At 36.4% G+C, this 25,961-nt stretch overlaps 1 protein-coding gene across 3 annotated transcripts in view; it reads right to left on the reverse strand.

Annotated features, from left to right (window-relative positions):
- The window catches only part of FHY1 (Haloacid dehalogenase-like hydrolase (HAD) superfamily protein), a 190,296-nt gene that overhangs the window by 25,561 nt on the left and 138,774 nt on the right, over positions 1-25,961 (reverse strand). The gene's annotated exons all lie outside the window — the stretch shown is intronic.

The following is a 25,961-nucleotide window of genomic DNA, read 5'->3' on the forward strand; positions in this document are numbered from 1 at the left end:
TCTCCATAATTACTCTATGCTTTTCTCCTAGTAAACAAACGATGCCTTCTTGATTATATTCTTCACATCTCCTTCAATTATAACTATCATCCTATTCAATTACTTCAAACCAACTTTCACTGCATCGTTATTTCACACACTTCACTTGGTCTGAAATGTCATTTATTTTTATTATGATCTAAAGTAGATTCCGAAGCTTCCACTTAATTAACTCATTCTCATTTACTCCTACATAGTGATGATAGTTTATTCTTAATGCAACAAACTCTAGAAATTATTCTTCTACACTCGATATGTAAGTGCTGAATTGTCTTCTATAATTTGGAACGTTGAATTGCTTAATATTTTAACTTTATCTCTTCTTTGTTTGATATGGTTTGATTTGAATAGTGAAAGATGCAAAAATTACTCCTTGATCTGGATATAATTTTTTATGTATTCTTTTCTCATAATTTTGCATCAAATTCTACTCACATGATGGTAGGATCATGCTCTGATACCAATTGTAATGTCCCTGAATTAGGACTTGGTATGGGACTATATAATACTGGCTATTACCGAATTTGATGAAAATTATTGAATGAATTTAATTGTCGGATGATACTAGAACGAATCATTTGTTGATTTTATTTATAGCTATAGATATACCTTTTTGTAAGGTTGTGTTCTATGGGAGATCATATATAATTTAATTGCATTATTAATATAATATTAATAATAGTTTAATATATACTTTATTTATTTAATTATTTAAGTATGAATATTATGATTTTATTTTATTTTATTTTTAGAGGGGTAAACGCTTTGACCTGGAGCTATGAACCAGTGAGGCCACAAACGGGGGACCTCATCCCCATGAGATTTGAACCTTGATGGCAAGGATAACAACACAACAACTGAACCATCACAACATGCCACTATTGGCTTAAAGAGGGGTAAACGCTTTGACCTGGAGCTATGAACCAGTGAGGCCACAAACGGGGGACCTCATCCCCATGAGATTTGAGCTTTGCCATTAACATAGTAAAGAGTAGCAGAAAACAATTAAAGGACCAAAGGAGTATATTGTGCTTCTGAGATGAGTTCCCTGTCAAATTGGGTGAAGAGGTTTGGTCTCCTATGATGGATTAACTGCAAAAACAAATTACAAAGGAAGGCTTCAAGCTTTGTTCGATAGTAGGAATGTCAGAAGGTTATTTTCTATTTTCTTAAAAAGCTTTGTAATGTCCCTCATTTCTAAGGTTGAATTTAATAAATAATACCAATTAAAATAATAATAAATAAATACACAAAAATTGTAATTTATTATTAAATATATTTATCAAATTGATATAATATAATATTATATCAACTGACATATAATGGCACTATGACAGTAGTGTAATATAACATAACTAATTGTATTGGTAAAACAATATAGAAGAATTCCTAAATAAATAATAATAAATCTATTATTATTATGTTCTGATTATTATAAACATTAGTATGTCATTTAACGGATAACATATACATTTAGTAATAAATCTTACTAGCCTTTCTTAAATATGTATTATAATTAAAATATAAATATATACTAATCAAATATTTTAATATAAACAAAACCAATATCCAATATGCTAAATGTAGATGTATGAATAGTCACGACATTTAGCCAAGATTTATATATTAGAGAGGAAGATTACACAGAATATGGAGTATCGTATTAGCAAGTATGAAGGAAATATAAGAAGGAATAAAATATCCTTATTTTAGATTCAACATTACAAGCTACAGGTTAGCATATCAGAACATAGCTCTATCTTCTATATCAGGATTGACATCAGCATCTGTTACTTAGCATGCAATGAAGAGGTCCTCATCAAATCACACATAATCATGGACATAGAAAAAAATTGTATAACTCAGAAAGTAATTATGGGGGTGCTTGTAGTTGGAAAATTAATCACCACTCTTATAGAAGAAGGAATATTGACTCAAAATTCGTATTGAGGAACTCCGCTCTCAAAAAGACAGACTTATAGAGGTCAATCATGGGAGTGGAAATTGAAATAAAAAATACAATAATGAGACTTTATACACAGTCTGAACACAGAGAAGTAATTATACAATCTTCACAATAAACAGTGAGCAAGCTGTGACTAAGGGGAAGAGCACAGAGATGTCCCTTCATTCGAACAGAGAAACCAGTTCATATAATTATATAATATCATTATTGGAGAATCATAAAATTAGGGGGATCAAAGTTTACATTCAGATGACAAAAAAGAAATGAAGGAAAGATGACAGCTACATGTTCATAAGTTAATTGATTCAATTCAATAGCAGTAGAAATAGTTATTCAGGAAGAATGCCCAATCAATGAGAGGAGGATATTTGTATCAATAATACATTATCGTTATCAGAAATCTCCATTTCTGATATCAATCAGTTTTTGACAAATGAACATTTGGAGGGGGTATATATTAAGCAGTATCAACTCGAGCATGGAAGACCAAACAAAAAGAGGATCTATTGCTAAGAGAATACTAAATATTTGGGCACTCTTCATAATGAACATATAAGAAAGGAGTTATACCATATACAAGATTGATTATAATGGAATATCTATCTATCTATCTATCTATCTATATGTATGTATGTATGTATGTATGTATGGGGAAAATCACATTGAATATAGGTAGATGGAATTGGATATAGCACACCAATATTGGGCACAATCTCTCAAACCAAATTCAATTACAAAAAGATTAGGAAGATATAAGAAATTGAAGAAGTCCGGAATATCCCTATCTTGGGAAATTACAAGGTCATAAAACTGTCATAAACCTACATTTTGCTAGTGGTCATGGAAAGATTTATATATATTTCGATTTGAAGTTATATTGAAGCTTTGGTAATGAATCATTCACACTTAGTAAGGAGAACTTAGTAGTGGAATGGTATTACAATTACCAACCTTAAAAGCATTTCCTTTGTTACGTATTTAGACTAACCTGTGCTATCAAATTTCTCTAAGAATTGTGCCATTGCCTCATAGAAACTTCTGAGTATATTGCAAACCAAGTGAGGAACAAAAAGAAAATGGTGCAGACTAGGGTAGTGTATTACATTGGCCAGCATAAGGCTAATGATAACATGACTACCATAATTGGATGACGAAAGCAGGGAGAGTCTGCAACCTGCACGTAATAATGGTAGAAACAAGGAGGAGAATCTTGTTCAGGACGCAGATTTCTTGGAAATTCAAATGCCCAAAGAAGCGGAGGAAGATGTGGATATGTGGAAGAAATTAGCCATCATTGGAAGATTCATTGGTACAAGGATTTCTAGGGAGCAAACCAGGATTTGGATCTCTAAGAACTGGTGCAAAGAAGCCATTGTTAAATTCATGCCCAAGAATTTTTTCATAGTTATCTTCCAGGATGAAGGAACCAGAAACTCGATCCTTTCTGGCTAGACTTGGTACTTTGGGATTTCACCATTATACATTCAACCTTGGCAACTGTCTTTTGATCCATTGCCACTGGGTGTTTATCAATATCCCATTTGGATTCGTCTGTACAATTTGCCTCTAGAATTTTGGGGAGACTCATCATTGGAGCATATTGGTAGATCATTGAGAACGTTATTGGAAATCGATGAGTCAATTGTAAATAGTGATTCATATCTTTTCCCTAGGATTAAAATTGCAGCTATAAAGAAAATTCCGGCAGCAATCAAATTGGTGTCTAGAGATTTGTGTTGGACACAATCCATAGAAGTGGAACGACAGCAGAGGATGTGTATGAGATGCGGCTTAAAGAATCATGACACAAATAATTGCAGAACCGTTGTAAAACTAGTCAAAATTTGGAAAAGAAAGGAGAGACCAACGGTTTCTGGAAAGGAAGCCAGAGAGGATGCAATACCGTTGAAAAAGCAATCCCTTCCGCACAATAGCATGGAATCTTTAACGAAGGATAAGCCGATCTCTCCGATGGCAGGGGCTGATAAGAAAGAGGGGGAATGTTCGTATGTTAGGCAAGATTCGGCCAGGGACAATCTGAGCATCAGGGTGACATCCCCGAAGATTCAATGCAAATCAGACTCAGATATCAAGTATGATAGGTGTTTTATGGAGGATTTCATGAATGATGAACTTGATAACATTGAACCAAGATGTATCAGTCAATCGGCAAACATTCTTCTGGGCAAAGCAAAAGTGGGCAGAGGAAGAAGGTCGAACAAGCAAGTAAGAGAGGAGAAAGCAAATGAAAAAGGCTTTGTTAGTGTCAGGGATTTTATGAAGAAAACCAAGGGAGGAATGCACTCCCTTGGTGAGAAATGAAGATTTCATCTTGGAATGTCAGGGGGTTGGCATCCCCTGACAAAAAGCGCTTGTTCCTGAGAGCGCTTCAAAAATTGGATTGTGAATTAATTCTTATTCAGGAAACATAACTTAATTTGGACAAAGCTCTCAGCCTCATCCATTCAAGCAAACTATGGGAAGGATATTTTCAAGAAGCAAGAGGGGCTTCAGGAGGAATTGGTTTCTTATGGAAACCTTCCTCAATTAAAATGTCTCTTTTGGAAAAGCATGAAAACTGGATGGTAGGCAAGGTGGACAGCATTCAGGAAGATACATCCTTTCTAATCTTTAATATTTATGGCCTTGTCCGCACCGAAGACAAATGTGCAATATGGAAAGATCTCTCTATGTATATTGCTGGATTAGGCACAAGCAAATTCATTTTGGCTGGGGATTTCAACGCCACATTGGCATTAGAGGAGAAAGCCGGAGGCAGTAAGAAAGTGTCGAAAGTTATGGAGGATTTTGGAGCATTCGTAAATGGTAACAAGTTGTTTGATGTTGTAACTTCAAACAGTTTCTTCACTTGGTTGAACCGAAGAGCAAATTTCACCAGGATTTTTGAAAGATTAGATAGATTTTTAATTAACTCAGAATGGTTTGCTTCTGATTTCAAGGTAGAATCGTTCATCTTACCTCTATCCTTATCTGATCACTTTCCTATTCAGCTTGTTATTTCATCCTCTTTTGTGAAGAATAAAAGCAGTTTCAGATTCCAAAACATGTGGTGGAGAGATGATTCCTTTCTGCATAATTTGGAGGATTGGTGGAAATCAAGTGATCATTTTAAGGGCACGCCTAGCTTCGTTATGGTTAATCGTTTAAAGGAGATCAAAAAACAAATTAAAGTATGGAATAAGTTCTCTTTCATTAACATCTTTTCTGAGAAGCTAAGAGTAGAACAAGAATTGGAAGATCTAAACAATTCGGTGTTAGCCTCGGGGATGACTAATGTAGAATTTGAAAAAGAAAAATCATTAAAGGAAGAACTTGCAGAGCTACTTGTAAGGGAAGAAATTTACTGGAGAGATTAATCTAGAGAAATTTGGATACAAGATGGAGACAGCAATACAAAATTCTTTCATGCCTCTATTAAAGCTAAAAGAGGTCAAAATAGTATCAACCGAATTCAAGATGGTATGGAAGGGTGGCACGAGAATAGAGAATCTATTGAAGCTGCAGCAATTTCCCATTTTCAACAAATATTGGGGTCTTCTGTTGATTGCCAACATTCGGTTCATGTTTCATTACTTGATGTCATTCCTAATATTATTACAGCCGAAGATAATGCGATGCTTATGAAGCCTTTCTCTCTGCAAGAAACCAAGAAGGCAATCTTTGATAACCCCGCATTCAAAGTGGCAAGTTTGGATGGATTCCCAGCTGAGTTTTTCCAAAGGTGTTGGACGTTCATGGGAGAAGATATTTTAAGGGTGGTGGAATCCTTTCGAAATAAGGGCCAATTTGTAAAAGAATTAAACAGTACAGTTATTGCTCTGATTCCGAAGAAGAGTGATCCGACTTCAATGGATGATTTCAGACCAACTGCTCTTTGTAGCACCTTGTATAAAATTATTGCAAAGACAATGGTCAACCGTCTTAAACCCCTGCTTGGCAGAATTATCTCAGAGGAACAGCATGGATTTGTTCCGGGTAGAGAAATATCAGACAGTATCATATTAGTAGGAGAAACTATACATAGCATGAATTGCAAAAGGATGTCGAGCATGATTATCAAATTTGATGTGAGTAAAGCTTATGACAGAGTACGCTGGTCTTTTTTGGTGCATCTTCTAAAAAGGTTTGGCTTCTGCCCTAAATGGATTAGATGCATACAATTTTGTTTATCTACAGTTCATTTGTCAATTTTTGTCAATGGTTCCATTTCCGGTTTTTCCCAAGCAACAAATGGCCTCAGACAAGGAGATCCCCTATCTCCTTTTCTATTTGTTTTAATGGCAGAATCATTAGGTCATTTTATAAAGCTTTGCTCTAGTCTTGGGAATTGAGAGGTGTGTCTATATCTAATGATTTAGATCTTCTTACTCATTCACAATTTGCGGATGATGCAATATTATTTGGAGAAGCTACCATTTGGGAAGCCAAATGCATTAAGTCAGTGCTATCTAGATATAAAAGAGATTCTGGACAGGTCATGAATGTCCAAAACTCACAGATTTTCTTTACTCACACTTGTAAAAAATTGAAAGGGGCTATCATCAAGATTATGGGCTTTGAGGAGGGGTCCTTTCCTATTCATTACCTGGGTGTACCACTATTTGCATGAAGCAGGATCAATAGAATGTGGACAGGGATTGGTGACAAAATTCGTAATAAAATTTCCTCCTGGAAAAATCGACGGTTGTCTCAAGTAGGACGAATCACCATGATTAAGTCTGTTTTATCTGCTATTCCCATTTATTATCCGTCAGTGTATAAAATTACTAAGAAATGTGAAGCAGCTTTTGAAAGTTTGTTCAAAAAATTCTTATGGGAAGGAGCTAAGGAGGAGAAAAAGATTCATCTTATAAAGTGGGATACGGCTTGCTTACCCAAGACAGATGGAGGAGCCAGTCTTCGAAGCATCACCAAACAAAATATTGCCCTAGGGACGAAGTTGGTGTGGAGAATGTATCAATGCCCAGAAAAACCTTGGTGTAAAGTAATGTGTGCAAAATACTTGGATTCTAGAGAGCCGGAAAGAATCTTGACAGTTGCAAATTCTAATGCTGGTTCAGCATTTTGGAATTTTCTTTGGGACTACAGATTCCTCTTAACATAGCATCTCACTTGGCGGATTGGCAATGGTAGGAAAGCTCTTTTTTGGAGGGACTCGTGGCAAGGGGAAGCCCCTTTGGATCATCTGATTCAGGACAAGGACTGGGTTGATAATATGGAAGCTGTATATGGCCGAAAAGTGGCTGATTATATAGTTACAGATGTCTCCTGCATGTCTGTTAGATGGAGATCCCTGGGAGATTCAGGCTCACCCAGTAATTCTTGTTTGTAGGAGTTATTGTTAAATAGAATGGTAATGACAACCGGTGAAGAGGATCCCCTGATCTGGTGTGCAGCTAAGTCGGGAGCATATAAAGTTAATCTTGGATATGAGTTACTTAGAGCCAGACAGATTGGTTCGTACTGGCCGTCAAAGCTTTGTTGGAGCAGGTGGACTCTGCCAAAAGTAGGGGCCTTCTTGTGGATAGCATTGCATGGACGTATTTTAACAGGGGAGAGACTGCAGGCCATCAGCTTTTGTGGGCCGTACTAGTGTATTATGTGTAAAGCTGAAATGGAATCGGTAGACCATTTGCTATTATGGTGCCCTTTTGCTAAGGCTTGTTGGGATTGGCTATTAGACAAATTGCAATGGCAGGGAGTCAGGAATTAGAGATTTAGGGATTTTCTATTTTCATGGCCAATAAATGGATTAAAATCCAAATGGAGTATTTTCTGGCTGTTTGCCCATCGATATTGTTGTGGCACATCTGGAAAGAAAGAAACCGATGATTATTCAAGGACAAACCGATGCAGGTTGATCAATTCTTGAGTAAAGTCCAGTTTGCAATAAAAGAAGTGATTAACAATAGAACAGTTGGATTGAAATACAAATATCTAGTCAAGTGGGACTTAGATATGGAAAAGGTATGGAATATCAAGATCAAGGCTGAGCATTGCTTGAAAGCTAAAAAGGCCGAGAGAACAAGCACGAAGTGGATGCCTCCCCCGCCAGGTTGGTTGAAATAAAACTTCAATGGAGCAAGTCGCGGCAACCCGGGGGCAAGTGGGATCGGAGCTGTAATTAGAAATGAACAGGGTGTTGTTTTGGAAGGCATCGCCAAACGCTTGGGCATAGCATCTAACAACTTTGCGGAAATTGCAGCATTGGAGGCTGGATTAAATTGGTGTGTGTCGAACAACCGTTTAAAAGTTGTAATAGAAGGCGACTCACAAGTAATCATAAATGGAATTGCGAACAGCTCGTTGCAAAATTCGAAACTGGTTGAGTGGATGCCCAAGATCAAAGCACAACTATTATGTTTGACAGAGTACAAGTTTCAACATGTTTTTAGAGAAGGTAATCGAGTAGCTGACAAACTGGCAAATGTAGGCATTGACAACAATTCCCTGATGAGTTTGGATAAGGGCAAATCTATTCCAACAGATCTAAAAGATCTAATTGCAAATGACTGCGACTTTAGATGTCACTGACCCTAGTCTGCCAGGCGTTTATTAAAGACACTTTTTGATCCTTCTGAAGCAAAAGAGAAGAAATTCATGAAGAAAGCCTGGAAGATCTTCAAGAAGTGTGTTGCAGAGGAGAATAATCTGTGCAAATTTATGAGTGCTTGTAATGAAAATGAGGGTATTTTTTCGGTTGATGTAATAGCTAGACTGGCCTCAATAGGTGGGGGAATTGGATATCTCTATCACTGACTATATGGAGGCTCATTTCAATCTGGTTGTAATTATTGGTTTTAATATAATGGGTACTACCCCCTAGGCAGAGCTTATCTTAAATTTAAAAATAAAAATAAAAAATTTTAAAAAAAAACATGACCACCATAATTATAGAGCACTTTGATGTTTCTCATTAGATGTTGGCTACATCTGGTTGGGTTACTCCTATGTTAGGTTAGCACGGTGATAGTGGCATTTCCCTAGTAGAGTTCCACGCACTTTGAGAAGCCATTGGAATAGCCGGATATTAATATTTATAGTTGTTGGCTAAAAGAGACTATCCTCTTGAGTGGGATTGCACTTTCTATAATGCAATGAAGGGAAAGGAGGAAGAGGTAGATGAGCTTACCCATGAGTTGGAGGCGACTATTGATTCATTGAAGAGTGCCCAATTGGCCCTTCAAAATTCACAATCATGATTGGACGAGATTAACATAGAGTTGAGTTTGGCATAGTCTTCACCAGCTACAAATACAGAGTAACCTTCTATGGTGGCAGTTGGTGATGATCTTATACCCACATATTATGGTTTTGAGCAAGTTTGTCATAACCCCATAATGACATATGACTAATGTAAATATAAATCTTATACAAATTTATGTATTCAATTCATTCTTAATAAACCATTGTACCTCATTAATCATTTTAATGTTGACCACTTACATTGACACAATATGAATCTATAAATTACTCAATATATCATATTGATTTATTAGCAATATGTAATGATAGGAAAATAATAATAATCATATTTAATATACTACCTTTAATAAATTTCCATATTCGAAGTTGAATGGTATAATAATTATAATACTTATAAATAATAACATACTTAGTAATCAAATAGTTAATGAGTTGTGGGTCGAGTCATGACCCGTGACCATAAAATGGACATATATATATATATATATATGGTCAAATCAAGCGAGAAAGGGAGAGACACGTAATATGAAACAGACTATGTTAGATGGGGTAGGGAGAATCCATACCAAGGTTTATTGAATACTTGCAAAGGACGAGGAAAGGAGGACGGCGATACTTGCGTGGAAGACACATCAGATAAGAAAGCGACCAAATTTGGAACACTGCGAACACAACTAGGTGAAGTTGTCAAACACAATATACACAATGACAATAGTTCTACAAGCATTGACGTGATGGCTGAATAAATATGATAGATCACGTGTCGAGGATAACACAGATCCAAGCCAATAACCAAACAAGGAAATAGAAGAGGATCCCAAAGAAGTATTAAGGTGCCCACATTAAGGAAGTACGACTAAAGTGAGAAGCATGGAATTGTTGATATGAGTTTTGTTCCACTACAACATACAAAATCAAATACTTAATGTTTCAAGGAGAAACACCAAACACTCAATCCTCTCTTGATATAAGGTCATCTCTCATGCTAAGCTTGAAAAGTAAGATCATGAAATGACTTCAAGGCTCCTTCTATTGTGGATACTTGCTCAATGAAATAATGTGATTTGTCTGTTATCACAAAGGGACGTACACTATTCATTCAATAGATATCAACTCTTGCACGTCTAAAGATTTGGCTTTGCAATGTACAATGAAAATATTATTTTAATCTTCCAATCTTTCCGCTTCAAGTTGAACTTAGCTTCTATTACTACTCCTACATCTACTTCTAATTGTGAATGCAAGGAATCATGGAAGACTTGGACTCTACTAGGTGTAATCTCACCAGTGGCTCCACCCTCCTAGTGCAAACTTCTAAGGAATACACAAATGATTTTCACATCAATATCCTCTCTCCAATCCTATCATCTTGACACAAACCAAAGATCGAACATTAACTGAAGTTAAGTGTTTTCATCTGCTTACCACTCAAGACACCCTTACCATCGACAAGAGGCTAGTTACCTAGATTTGTTCAAGTCAAACAAGAAAACATTCACAATAACCTCCATTCAACTAAACTACTTCAACATGAAAAGAAATCTACGCCAAGTGAAAGATTGAGGAAACCATGCAACACTCCCATGAAGAACCAACAATGAATTATAAATTACTTGGACAAGTATTATAGAAAAAACTTCGTCAAGTCTCTCCCTTAGCTAGCCTACTCTACTCTCGCTCTCTACTCTCACCCCCTAAACTAATGATTCACAAATGAGAAGGCCTTGGCCTTTTATAGTAGTTCAATTACAATGAAGGGAAAAGATTAATTTGAAATCAAGGGTCGATATTTCTTCCCACAAACCCTATTTAGGGTTGCCAAAATTGCAATAAATTACATGAAGGCACCCATTCATGGGCCAATAAGAAAACTACAACGATTATGATAGTCAATGAGAAAATAGGACACTTGGCATGTTGTGGTTGACTGTGCTCGAAACTGAAGTTTTCTAATTGGAGGCAAACAATTGCCACCTCATCATCCTTTGGAATTTCCTCATGTAATTGCCTTGAACCATTTGCATCTTTGTAAACCCATGAACTTGATCTCTCTTGATTCTCATTGATTTTGTAGGTTGATAGCTTGACCATTAATCCTTCCTTCTCACTTGAGTCCTTGGGGTTGAGCTGTCTTCTAGTAGTTTCCACTTGAAGTCTTTGGGCCTTGATCATCACTTTGCCCTCTATCTTCCTTTCTTGAATTCACCTTGCCAAACAAAGGAGAAAAGCATTAAGCTTGTGGAAAAGTTTTGAAAGTAAAATCACATCCATAATAAACAAAATTCATCCTAATTTAAAACCAACCATTTTGCAAAGTTGACACAAATTTTAATCTCATCTTAGTTGAAAACCATTTATTATCATTATTTTTTTATCTTTTAGTTATAATTTTTGTCATTTTCTCTCTCCTCAAATTTTTTCCCTTTTCTTCTTGAGGAGAGGTAGGATGGTTTTGGCGATTAACAAAGAAAGATGGTTGGGAAAACTTCAAAGTTGCAAGATTTCTCCCAGTACCGGAGTGAAAAATTCCGACGTTGCCACATTTCCACCAAACATGGTGTTCTTAAAATTTCCTCATTTGGACGTTCCTTGGTGATTCCTTGCTCTACTCTTGATCATAATGTTGCCTTCATGCCATAAATCGATCTACTAATGTCTTAGAGGATGACAAAACGTGGGAGACTCGATGTGGAGGAAATTTTGGAAGATGCAAAATTTTCACTGGTGGAAAATTTCGAACTTCTGAAATTTCCACTGGAGTGGAAAATTCTAAAGTTGCGAAAATTCCACCAAAGGTAAAATCCTTTAGAAAACATATCAATTTCTTCCCCTTATTTTCTAAAATTGCAATTCTTGAGTTGCCACCGAATAAAGGCTGAGTCTAGAATTTTTTTGGGAGAAATGAGGAAGGAGGAGATTTCAGAAGATCCGAAATTTCTACCAATGGAGAGATTTCAGAAGATCTGAAATTTCCAACAAAAGGGGAGATTTCGGAAGATCCGAAATTTCCACCAAAACTTGGTTCTATCACAAACTTCATCCCCTTTTCCAACATAGAAACCCATCTCTCCTTATACAAACAAATTCACTTTCCACTTGGACTTAGACCATGAAAATTTCGCTATGTAGCATTAAAATGCTTGTACAAGCTTGAGACCAAAACCGGTTCTTGTTGAGCCAAAATGCCCAAACTCATCCTAAACTTGGAGACTTGAAAAAATGTTGCCAACCAAAACCAATTAAGGCAGCTAATCCTACTTGCTAAAAGAAAAAGATGGGGTCTCCATTTGCAATGGAGTGATGGTGCGGAAACCACACAATAGGACCCCAACCGAAACTAAAACCATTGGTTTTATACACCCACCGAAGGTATGTAGGGATCTTCAAATTATTTTATATATAGTGAATCAATAATTATCCATTTGGGTTTCCTTAGTCTAAAGAGAGAATGATCATAGATAGTAGTTCTATTTATGTATAATATGAAATTAAATATATATTTATATATTTGAAATCAGTAATCAAAAGTAATGAAAAAAGAATAAATAATAATATCTTGATCCAACCATGTCTTGGTGGAGGGCATTCGTTGTAAATGTCATTATATGACCCAAGCGCTTTTGGGTGGACATTCATTGTGAATGTCATAATACGATCCAAGTACATCTTGGTCAAGGGCATTCAAATGAATGTCATGTGTAACGTCCCCTTTTTCTGTGACATTAAAAATGAACAAGCCAGTCCAATATATGACCTTTGAGGACTTAATATAGGATTATTAAGTCAATCGTAATTAAAGGAGAGTGAATAAGAGATGAGTTGGCATGAGGTACAGGGACAAGAAAAAAGAAGCTAAAGAGTCACAGGTTGGGTCTTTAAAAGGAATAGAAGCTCATTTCTTTATGCTTGGATTATTGCTTATTTTTGGAGAACTCAAGTTTCTCTTGGAGAAAAATTGGGAGAGTTTACATCTTCCATTTCAGACCTGAGGATGCAAACCTTCAGCAATTGTTGGTGAATTAGACGTAGCCCCAGTTCATCACTACAGTGGATTCTAGATAGAGTTCATGCTGGGTTTTACAGGTTCTTCTAATATGTTTCCAATCTAACTATTATTGATGTGTTTATGATTGGGTTTTGATATCTAGTTATTGTATTGCTGATGTATAATGCTATAACATTGGAGGTATTTTAATAAGCATTTATCAATTTATTTGCTGGTTTATATTACTGGTTTGGTTTGCATGAGTTATCTATTGGTGCTGAAATTTGTTAGTGAGAAAAATAAATAGAATTATGTTCTAAAGACTTTGATTCTTATATCATAGAAAAATAATAGCAGCCAAAGCATTTCCTTTACAGTTTTATTAACGGACAAGAAAGGATTTAATAATTAGGGGCAAGGACTTCCTGATAATCCCATGTCCCATTTCTAGGTCCGAACATCCTAACTTACAATAGTACAGAGAAAAAAATCAATGTGTGTTTCCATCTCTGTTACAACAACTGTGACCTTTCTTCTGCATATACAGTACCTAGAAATTTCCCTTGGAAAAATATTCCTGTGGTGGTCCTATATCAAATAAATATATCCATGTTTCTTTTCTATTCCTTTGCGGTCATCTAGATTTCTAATCTCTAAGAAACTTGTATTAGAGGATGACTATATGATATGCAATTCAGCATTTATCCTTTAAAATATAATACCATTACAAATGGCCAGACACATTCTTCTATGAATTCCATCCAAGACTAGAATGCTTCCAATCAATCTGTTAGACCAATTATAACAAAACTATAATACAAAATTGCCTACCATGGTTCTTGCATTCCACTTCTCTAACAACCTGAAATACATCAAGTACGCAGGGAAACATGTAGTTGATAGAGATGATTTCTTCACCTCTCATCAGTCTACACAATGGAGCATTGCACTATGATTATGAACAGCTCAATCTATTACTGAGTTAGCAAGCAAATCTTCAATAGCGCACAGTAAATTATATTGTTTTTTCACTTGAAGCAAGTGAGTCTTCAATAGCGAACAGTTAATTACATTATCAAATCACTTCAAGCAAGCCTATCAAATAACGAGAAGTCAACTTCTAACTAAGGCAAAGATGATTAATAATGGTTCACATTGTTACATTCCCATAACATTTAAGTTTCTTGCCCCATATCTTCTAACATCCTAGATACACTGTTACTACATTTTATTTGTATCATGCATAAAAACTCTCGTTAATGCTATCTTGAGATGTATCAATTTCTACAAAGAACATGTACTGAAACATACATATATCTTTTGGCCACAAGGTTCACCCATAGTCATGGGATTACCCTAAACAAGAGACCAATCTTAATGCTGGAAGTTATTTCTTAACTTTTCATTGAGGCGGATTTTTTTCTGAAGCCTATAGAATCAAAGTCAAAGTCTTTAGAACATAATTCTATGTCTATAGAATCAAAGTCTTTAGAACGTTTTTTTCTTAACAATTCTAAGTCTATAGAATCAAAGTCTTTTCACAAAGATTGGGACTTTTTATCGACATTACATTGTGAGCAGTGCTCATCCCTTTTCTTTTGACCCACAACTAGAGGATTTGGTTTTTAGTGTTATGGATGGTGATAGAAGGTTTGGTATTCATTATTCCCATAGAGGGTGTTCTTCTCCACCATCTCCACCAAGGGATGGAGATTTTGAGATACAGGGTATTGTGAAACAGTTGGATGTGCTAGTGAATGAGATGAATCATAATCACAAATGGATGACCTAACTAATTTTGAGTCTGAGATTTGAGCAAAGCATGATATCACTTTTTCAAAGAGCGAAATGTGATGATATAGTTGTGGCTTCAGATTTGCAAGACATTTCTCATGAGACACTACATGAGTTGGGCACAATTGAGGTGGAATGTGATGAGAATTCATGTAAGGTTAAGTCAGATGATGTAGTTGTTGGCATGAGTTCTCCAGATCATGTATTTGATGGTGATGCAGCAATAGTGGGAGTAGGAGCATGCAAGGATACTATCATATCAGCAGCCACTTCTATGTCGGTTAAGCCATCCAATGAGGAGTTTAGCACTATACATGCAGTTCTAGATGTGTGCTTTGATGATAGTACACTTGTTATTGTTGATGAGGTGGGTGATATAGTGACAGAGTCATGTTACACTATCAATCAACAAAGTGTTGATGTTCAGTTCATGGATAAGTCCTATGTTCGACATGGATGCAACATTGTCTTATGACAATCCGCTATTTGAGGTTAATGTTGATCACTCACCTAAGTGGGGTTGGGCTCAATTTTCACCATCTGTAAAGATTCAGTTTTGTGTTGTGGCAGTTGGTAATGTTCCCGTGTCCATAGATTTTGACATGGCTACACCTATTGTTGATACAGTTGTCATGAGTGCATATGGTTCTCCTGTAGCTACGTCTCTTCAAGGAATTTTTGATCAAAATTCTAGTCCAATATATATTATATGGGTGGGGACCAAGATGAAGATATTTCTTGTGGAGTTTTCTTCTGGTGATATTCTAACTCCTACATCATTAGCACAGGTTTTGTGTGCTATATTGTAGGTTATGTTGTTGGTCCTGATGATGTTAGTGGTATGCAATTGTTTCAATGTTGACAAGGGGGTCACATACTACTTCATTTGGGATACAGGTGGAGGTTGGAGTTCATTGTGTTGTTGGATTGCTTGAGGGCAAGCAATCTTGGGGAGGGAGGATTGTAATGTTATTATGTTTGCCAACGTCAGAATTTCAAGGATTAGCTTATTATTGTGATCCTCGTAAGCTAATATGGGGGTTAGAGGGTTTTATTGGGGATTGACATTTTATGATGGGGCATAATTTCATATTATAATATTATAATAAAGTGAAAATATTATAATTTCATATTATAATATTATAATAAAGTGAAAATATAAGAATATCTTTTATCCCACATTGGGGAGAAAAGTAAGTGAGCTCCCACAAGAAAAGAATAAAAGGGGCATGAGAGGCTCTTTTCTTATAATCCGATTATTGTCATTTACATTTGATGAGTTGTGTGGAACCAAGGGTTTCAACATTTTCCATTAGAGAACGAAGTTCTTTTGTGTGCCTCCATTTGAGTTGGTGAAATACCCAGTGAATTTGGTATTGGGAGGACATCATACAAGTGTTCTATTCAAGCATATTGGTGAAAGATCCTTTAAGAGGCTGCAGTTGTTGGAGAAGACAAATCAGTCTTTTCATTGTACCAAATTTGTGGCCTAGGGCCAGATTTGTGGAGTAAAGATTGAAGGAATAAGTCGGATATTGCTACAGTAACATTGCTACAGTATCACTGCTACAGTGTCATTGCTATAGTGATCTACTACAGTAATTCGCTACAGTATCATTGCTGCTATACGAACTCACAACAATAAAAATCTAGGTTCTCTTGAGCAGTTTCCAAGTTACTATCCATTTCATTTTGCATTGCATGGAGGATAAATTTGAATATCTTAGGGCATGTGTAACGATTTAGAAATCATTTGAAATTTGATTTATATGAGAGTTTTTACATCGGAATTTGTTTCCCTAATGTCTTATTGATATAGATGCATATTTTCTCATTTATTGTCAATGCACTGTGTCTACAAAAAATACAAAAACATTTGTTGTTCGTTGTTTGGAGTTTTGCAAGCATATCAATTAAAGTATGGCATCTATATATATATCCATTGTGTGCAAAGTGTTTGATGAAATTCTCAAGTTAGCAACTAGGAAATAAACATTAGAATTGCACGGGTTATTACAGTGGTATCGAAGCTTCCTTGCAAAGTGTTTGACGAAATGTCAAACACCTGAATTAGTACAGAATTTAGTATTTGTTGAAGTTATAACAGGTTGGGGTTATTACAGAAAGGCTGAGGAATTGTTCTCTAGTAGAGCTTTGTCAGGAGCCACCTAGAGGTCATGCATTCACATTGCCTATGCCAAAATAATCCTTGAATTGAAGATTACGGGCATTACAAATATTTGTAGACATGTCTTTAGAACATAATTCCTTAAGCATTACAACGAATAGATGATTGGAATTGACGTTACTAAGGAACAAACTTAGAAACTGTCAGACAAGGCATTAAATAAACTGAATGAATTAAATTTGGATGTCCATGGGAGCTAAGCCGGGTATAATTCTTGCAGCCATTTTGTGGTGGCAAAAATTGTGAAGTGTGCTCATGGGTGATTGCATAGTTATCTTTGGGTATTGCCAGAAACAGTGATATTTGGGTATGGTTTAATTCGACGTTATCTTGAATTAATTTGGAGATTGTACTCTATCATTATCATCTGATAAAAACTATAGTTGATCTTCAATGATGAATGTGCTAATTTCATTGGTTTAAAGTTGGAGCGGTGTCTTTCCTTTAAGCATGATTGAAAAAATAAATCTGAGTTATTTCTTCAAAGATAAAATCTTGAGCAAATGGGATAGCTCTTTACAGTGGTGACAAAAAGTTGAAATAAGTAGTAGTCTAGTAACATCACTTGCCTAAGCAAATTACGCACAAGAATCAATTTACTAAACACACGAGATAGCAAAACTCAAACCCAGGTACTCAAACTACATTAGAGCATAGACCTTTTGTCAAACAATCAGACTCATAACATATTAAGCTAGAGGTCATAATATCATTAAATAATTGCAACTGCTAGCGGGCCAGTATAACATTTGGGTTGAAATTGAAACAAGAAGTATCAAACAAAAGGGTTATTAGAATAATTTAGAAGCACGTGAAATATTGGAACGGGAGTGAGTGTAATTTATTGCAATTAGAATTTCCAACGAAAAGGGGTTAATATTGGTGCAACCATTTGTGGAAGAACAAGAAACAAATCAATGGAAGATCTGAAGAATAGTGTCTTTTTAGATGAATTAAATAATACTTTCAATGGTCCTTAGCTAAGAGACTTACAAAAAGAAAAAGATTTTGGTTGGTTGTACATTTTGGATTGCAACTAGAACAAATAGAATCCTCAAATGATGTTCTCTCCAGATTGGAAGAGATAGAAACATAATTGACCAATGTAGAACAGGCAGATTGTAGGCTCACGAATTGGGCTATACAACCTTCAATGGTTACTTTGGTCCAACCCAAGTTTATGGAACATCCACATAAAGATGTGAGGCTTGTTGTTGCCTCTTGTTTTAATGAGATTATGTGAATAACATCTCCTACAATAGCTTACAATGATATGGTGCTGAAGAAATTTTTGCAACTAATAGTGAAGAACTTGGAGGAATTACATGATGAAAAAGACCTTGCTTTGGACAAGAGGCTTCAGATTTTGGATATCATGGCAAAGATGAGATTATTTTATATTATGATTGACCTTGAATGCAATGATTTAATTCTGCAACTATTAGAATGCTTCTTGTTCAAAATTAGGAGCTACCATTCAATAAGTGTAAAGACTTGCATGCATACTATTATATCTTCAATTTTGGATGTAGATGTTGAAGTTTGCAAGAGGTTGTAGTCAACCTTGTTAGCTTTTTGGAGGAGGAAACATAGATATCGCAAAAGCTTGTTTAAGTTGATGATCTTGTCTACAGCCTTCGAGCTCGTGGAACCCCTATGAGGCAGGAACAAATTTGCTTGACATTTGATAACACTAGTACACCCAATCATGTTTGTGGGAATCGTAATGAAGAGGAACATACAAGTTTCTACATTAGTGATTTGGAGGTTAGCCTTAACAAACATGTTGATGAGGCTAGTTGTACTCAAATTTATAGCATGTTGGAGTCTTTGTATGATGAGGGATCTTGCCATTGCTATGACATAGCAACACTTTTACCTTTGCATGCAAATCAAAGGAACAAGGAAATTGAGGCCTATGATTATATTTTTGAGAGTTGTGATGAACCATATGTTTCTTATACACATGATATTAACTTCGAGGAAGAATCCAAGATGACACTACAAGATGATGAGTTGTATCAAAATGACAATAGTGAGATGCATGCCTATTTTCCACTGCAATAAACCCAACTAGCTATTGCTCGAACAGACACCAATTTCTATGCTGAGTATCTATTTATCATTTTATCAAACACTTAAAAGCAAGAATTTTGATTCCACTAGTTGAACTTAATTGGGCTCTTCTCTTAATATTATTAAATATTGATATTTCTCCTTAAGACTTTCAGACAGCACGCCAAGTCAAAGGTAGTGCTAAAATGCACTATACAAAAACTTGTGACTGATTTAAGTTACAACCTTCCTTCAATTCAATTTCACAAACACAATCCAACTATGCTCAATATCATCATGGAAATTTAATTGCAATTGATATTTGTCGTCGATAAATTCTATATTGTAGCCAACGGGTAGAATTGTATCCCAAAGGGCGCATGACAGTTGAGTCACCCCTTCGGGAAAGTCTATGTACACTGTCTGGAAGGAACTTTGAGAATAACTAGAATCATTGTAATGAGCATAATCATATTGTAAGCGTTGAGTACATATTGCGTATATGAATAAAGAATCTATTCTGTGTTATATCTTGCTATACTACATGCGATAAGTATCTGTTTACCCTATATAGTAAATATTTGGTGCCGTTGCCGGGGAATGAACCCGGGTCACACGCGTGACAAGCGGGAATACTCACCACTATACTTCTAGTTTCAGCTGCGATTCAGCCTACCGCAGAAGCACAAGCAGAGACACGAGCTATTCTTGATGCATTAGCAAAGGTACATCTGACACCAACGGAGATAGCCGTTCCGGAGGTAACGATGGATCCTGCTCGTGAGACTTTACCAAGGGCTGAGGTACTTCTACCTGATGCAGAGATGGACACTGAGGTAGGAGTAATGGAGATACCGACAGGTGAGGGTTTGAGGGCGCTAGATATCCAATTGGACGTAGTGGGTTCAAATACAGTGGTTATGGTGGATACGACATTGTTAGCATCACCTAAGCGAGACAGAGAGAGCAGGACCCAAAAGTTGAGCACGTACATGAGTACGCGGTTCCATCGTACCCCAACACCTCGAGTGGCGTACCTATAGACACCTACGTGATAAGCAATTTTGGAGGAAGACCCTTTACAGGAACAGGTGGAGCTGACATAGGATGAGGGACTACTGCATAACGTTGTCGAGCGGATGGCGGAAGCAATATAAAGGGCTATGGTTGTGCAACAGGAGCATCTAGCAGTGCCAGAGACAATGATGAGAGAGGCATTCTTCATTGATATAACAGCTCTAGTGACTCGAGCTCGCCAGGTAGTGGCCTCTACAGAGATTCAAGCGTTGGACTTAATAGTAAAGGAGTTGGAGAGAGTAGTATCCTTCATGAAATTAGGATGCCCGGCTGCTTTTATAGTCTGTTTTGAGGAACGGGGATGGCCAAGGGTGGAAACTACAGAGATGGGACAGGATTGGGCCACAACAAGAGATTTTGGTATGGAGAGCCGAGTAGAGGTTTTGACTCAGGAGATAGTGGAGATATACAAGGAGGCATATTACACTCTTCGAAGGAGCCAGGCAGATCAGGTAGCAACGGAGAGGGCTCAGGAGGAGTCAGTTGCCATGCTAGCCGCAGAGAAGGCAGCTTGGGAATCCGAGAGGGCAGCCTTGTTAGCCAAATAGAGTCAGTTACAAAAATTGGCATCGGAGAAGGAACAGATAGCAGTAGAGGAGCGAGTAACAGATGAGAAGGAGAAAGAACTAGGAGAGATTAGTGGGATCGTGCAGTCAGCTATGGAGCTTCAGATGGAGGCTATGCCGAATTGAAAGCTCGAAAGAAGCAAGTGTACAAGCTATGGGCGGAGCTGAACGAACTGAGGGTGCGGACGGCCACTATGTCAGGGACACATCCCTTTGCTTAGTATCTATACATTGATGTAATTGGTTGTTTATTTTGAGTTTTGTTGTATTGTCGTCTGAAGATGACTTTACTTTTTTTGGGGGGGATGATGTTGTCGGTAAATTCTATATTGTAGCCGATGGGTAGAAGTGTATCCGAAAGGGCGCGTGACAGTTGAGTCACCCCTTCGGGAAAGTATATGTACATTGTCCGTAAGGGACTTTGGGAATCACTAGAATCATTGTAATGAGCATAATCATATTGTAAGCATTGAGTGCATATTGCATATATGAATAAAGTATCGATTATGTGTTATATCTTGCTATACTACATGCGATAAGTATCCACTTACCTTGTACGGTAAACAATATTTTCATATTACAATCTAATATGACTAACAATATCAATTAAATTGCAAGAACATGGAAAATGTATAGATGTTGCAGCAGATAATAACCACAGCTAAAATGGATATGTTCTAAATGCAAGGAACCCATTAATTGGCTTCCAGTACAATTATTGCAATTATTTGTTGGTATTTACAACTCCAATGTGAAGGATAGTTTACTTGCAATCTTCCCAGCTTGAATGCAGCCAACAAAATCCTGATTTCTAAGATTAAAGTTCATATGCAGGGCACTGAATATTGAGTTGTTGGCCCTCCATTGTGATTGCATGTTTCAATTGAGGTCACAAATACTTGTTAATGCAACCACACACCCTGGGGATTATTTACAGCCTTTGCTAATTCAATTACAGTTCCAAATATAAATCGCAAGGCATGTAATCATTAATGCAAGCCCTAATTTACAGTCATAGGGATTTAGAATGAGGTCGCTATTGGACTAACGACCAACGTTCCCCTTCGAAATTCATGACATGGCTTAACTGCCTACTATGTTCTATAAATCTAGTGGTTGTATCAAGCATTAACAAGTCAATCTTTTGGTGCAACGGCAACCTTAGCTTGTAACAAGTGGTATCTGAGCTTGGTCACAGGTTCGGATCTCCTCGAGTAATGCTGAGGGGGGGATTGTTGGACTAACAACCAACATTCCCCTTTGAGATTCGTGACATGGCTTAACCACCTCCTGTGTTCTATAAGTCTAGTGGTTGTATCGAGCATTAACAAGTCAATCTTTGGTGCAACAAAAACCTTAGCTTGTAATAGTCGCAAGGCTTCCTTAGTCCAGATGCAAGCCTCAAAGGACTAATGACAACCTAACTAGAAAATCACAGACTTCAATAAGTAATTTGTAGGTCTTCTAATCAATGAGGAAATCACCCAGCAAACCATTGCCAACAATTGCAAACCTTAGGTGCTTCATTTCACAGTGAGAATGTCGCCTACCAAGAGTGCATTCGACCCCAATTTGCTAGCAATGTTCTTGCCGCCAAACTGTTGTATATGTCTACTGAATTGCAAAATCCGCATGCCCTTTGGAAACAATTAAATTCACCACCAAATTGGTCTACCAAGCAACAGCCATATATAATACACCCTTACAATAACCCTCAAAAATGCAGATCGAACTCAATTTGCTGAAGGTAATGCAATCATAACTTCCAAATAACAATGTCTTCCACTTGCAAAATGAATTGCAAAGCCACTCACAACCACCTTAGTCTTCCTAGCAACAATAAACAACACAAAGAAGACTCATCAATTCAATGCTATCAAACTCTGATATGAACCTGTTATACCTCGGCAGTAGATAAAGTACATCACTCAGAAATCAGACCCTTACACCTCAGCAAGGGCATTAAAATCATAACCTCGGAAAATGTCACAAAGACAACAAAGACAGATGACTCCCATAGGCACAAAGTTTCCCAAATGCAACTTCACTTAAGAAGCTTCACCAACGCAACATCATTTTATAACATTATTATAATAAAGTGCTATTATAATAATGAAACTTTAACAAATAATTAATAAATATGAACCCATGCAATAAATAGCCCCGTCTGATGTAGGTGATGACCAACTACCAGCACCATCATCTGCACTGCCAAATATGGCAACTGCCTAAATTTGACTTACTAAAAATAGTAAGCCCACAACTAAGACACCAAATCACCCTGTCATCTCACGAGGGTCACTATAATGAACTGACTCAATCCACTGCAGGAGCTCGCCAAAAATGGGGACATTACACCAAGGACATCATTGATGTGCATTAAATATATCATTAAAAGTGGGTGCCTAAACCAAGAAGGATATAATTTTATATTATAAAGTTCATTGTGCATCAAGAGGAAAATATATAGAAGCAAATGAGAAGAAATTGATTTGGATTATGCTATCAATTATTTGCCTTTGTTATTGAGAGTTTTGGGTATTGAACCATGAAACGTAGGGGTTCTATGAATTTTAGCATTGGAGGATGTCAATTTTACAGTTTTTGTGCAAATCTGAGATTGTGAAAGACCAATTGAATTACTACTTATGGGCTTCATTCAAAGGCCCAAATTGTGTAAATTGGTTGAAGGTTGGTGAGAATTTGAAGAATAATTGCAGAGAATTTGCAGGGGCTTCCAGCAGCAAGGGAACTCAGCTTTTGGGGCTGATTTTGGTAAGATTGTAAAAGACCAGTTGAATTATTACTTTGGGCTTCATTCAGAGGTTCCAGATTGTGCAAATTGGTTGAAGTTTGGTGAAGATATGCAGAATAATTGCAGAGAATATGCAAGGGCTGTCAGCAGCAAGAGAACACAGCTTTTGGGACTGATTTTGGTGCATCTCCAAGACAGCCGTACAAGCATTCAGGGATCACATGAGCAGTTGTAGGTTGACGTCAGGTTTCTAGACTAAGCCACTTGTGTTTCGGGCTTCACTTCCATTTTAGATTTGATGCCAGCCATTGCAGATTGTTGTATGGTGTTTGGAGAGGGCTGAAATCCATTCTTGTGGTGGAGCAATTCAATCCAGGTTTCACCATTATATCTGCAAGTTTAATTCTGACTTTATATTTACCAATTGAATGCATTGTAATTACCTATAAATTAAATAAGACAAATTCTGTTGGTTAATTGCAAGTAATTTGGGCTTCATGTCATGTATTGTTTATTACTTGCAAATTCCAATATATATTTATTCTCAAAAAGAAACAAAAATTTAGAACACTGCAAAAACAATCAAAAACCTAGGCAATAACAAGATTGGTTAGAGGTTGAGCCAGAAGTGTTTTAGATGTCAATATGATGAACGCTTTATCAATGTCATCCATGAATATTTGAGATTTTGGTGTATATATAGAGATATATAGCTATTCTTTTAATCATCCCATACTACCCCCAAAAATGGCTTGAGAAAATTCCATTCCTGAAACATGTTCCCGTGTCACATAAACTTGGTGGAACATAGAAACATCAAATCTGAACCTAGAGAAGCATTCATAGGCAAGTCATTAAGGTGAAACTTGATGTTGCAAGTTGTATTTTCAGACAAGAGACTTTAGAATATATTGGACCGCATATATCAAGACCTATAAACTATTCTAACGTAGAAGAAGCAAAATTAAACTCCCCTAGAAACACTTGGACCTCAAGAAAAAGAAATTGATTTCCAAGAAGCAAGAACACTAATTTTTTGAGTGACTCAAGTACCCAAGCAACTAAAGCCAAGGCTCAAAAATAATGGCTAACCAAGATGGCAACGGAAAAAACTATATGGTAGATCATCTAGCTGTTTGTATGAAAGTGAAGGTCAATAATTGATTTAAGGTGATTGAGGACAATAGACAATTGAGTATTGCATGTATGTTTTCCCTACCTCTTTTGAGAGTTGACAATGTTATCATTATTGTCAACCATGGTCATCTATAGTATACTCTCGGGTTCATAGATTCTATTAAAATTGTTGAAATGGCTCATTTAAAGTAGTAGTGAGCCACTGCTTGCTTAATGCTTCAGAAAGTTTAATCATGCGTGATAGCATTATAAAGGCTCTATTGATTTCCTTAAGACAGTTTCTCTTGAGTGATTGGATGTTCGAACTAGACATCTTACAAGCCAGTCCTTGAATGAAGGCTCAAATGGAATTGCTAACACCCCATTGACTTCTCAAGGCTTAATTAAAATTGTCTATATGATCAAGGCTTAGTGGAAATTATTTACAAGACATTGCGTTGTTTATATTATACTAAAGTCATTAATTAGAAACTGAAAGTTTGTGTTTAATTCATGTTGTTTTTGAACCATTAGTTGATGAAATCTTAGGGAAGAGTACTAATGAACAGCAAAACCATAATTGAGATGTCACATGAAGAACTGAAAATTAAATTTGAAATGGCAACTTAGTTGAAATTATTTACAAGACATTGCAATGTTCATGTTATACTAAACTCACTAATTAGAAACTGGACGTTTGAGTGTAATTCATGTTGTTTATGAAGCATTAGTTGATGAAATCTTAGGCAAGAGTACTTAATTGAGATATCAAATGCAAAACTGAAAATGAAATTTGAAATCACAACCTAAAATGCATTCAGTGTTAATCATTGATATCCATATTAGATGAGCAAGACAATGTTGAGCAAAATTCAAATTTAGTGATCCAAGAATACCTACTAGATTCTAAAATGAGTTGTTAACAAAGTATAGCTGAATATCATGTTTCTTTCACAGAATAAAGACAAATAAAAAAGGATTACAAAATATGGTCTTAAGTAGTTTAGCTTTCATTTCTGTGCACTCGTCCAAAAGGATATGATTAAAAACCACTCAATGCCATTTAAATGTAAGTGAATGTATTAGATGGTATCCAGTAAAAAAAAGGGCAAAAGAATTGGTTGAATAACTAAGCCATAAAAAAAGATGTTGAGATGACTAGTATTTGAGGATCACTCAGCATGGATTCTTAT

The sequence above is a fragment of the Cupressus sempervirens genome, chromosome 7 (genome assembly GCF_028749045.1).
Source record: "Cupressus sempervirens isolate cs-2001-9-10 chromosome 7, ASM2874904v1, whole genome shotgun sequence".
NCBI classification, from domain to species: domain Eukaryota; kingdom Viridiplantae; phylum Streptophyta; class Pinopsida; order Cupressales; family Cupressaceae; genus Cupressus; species Cupressus sempervirens.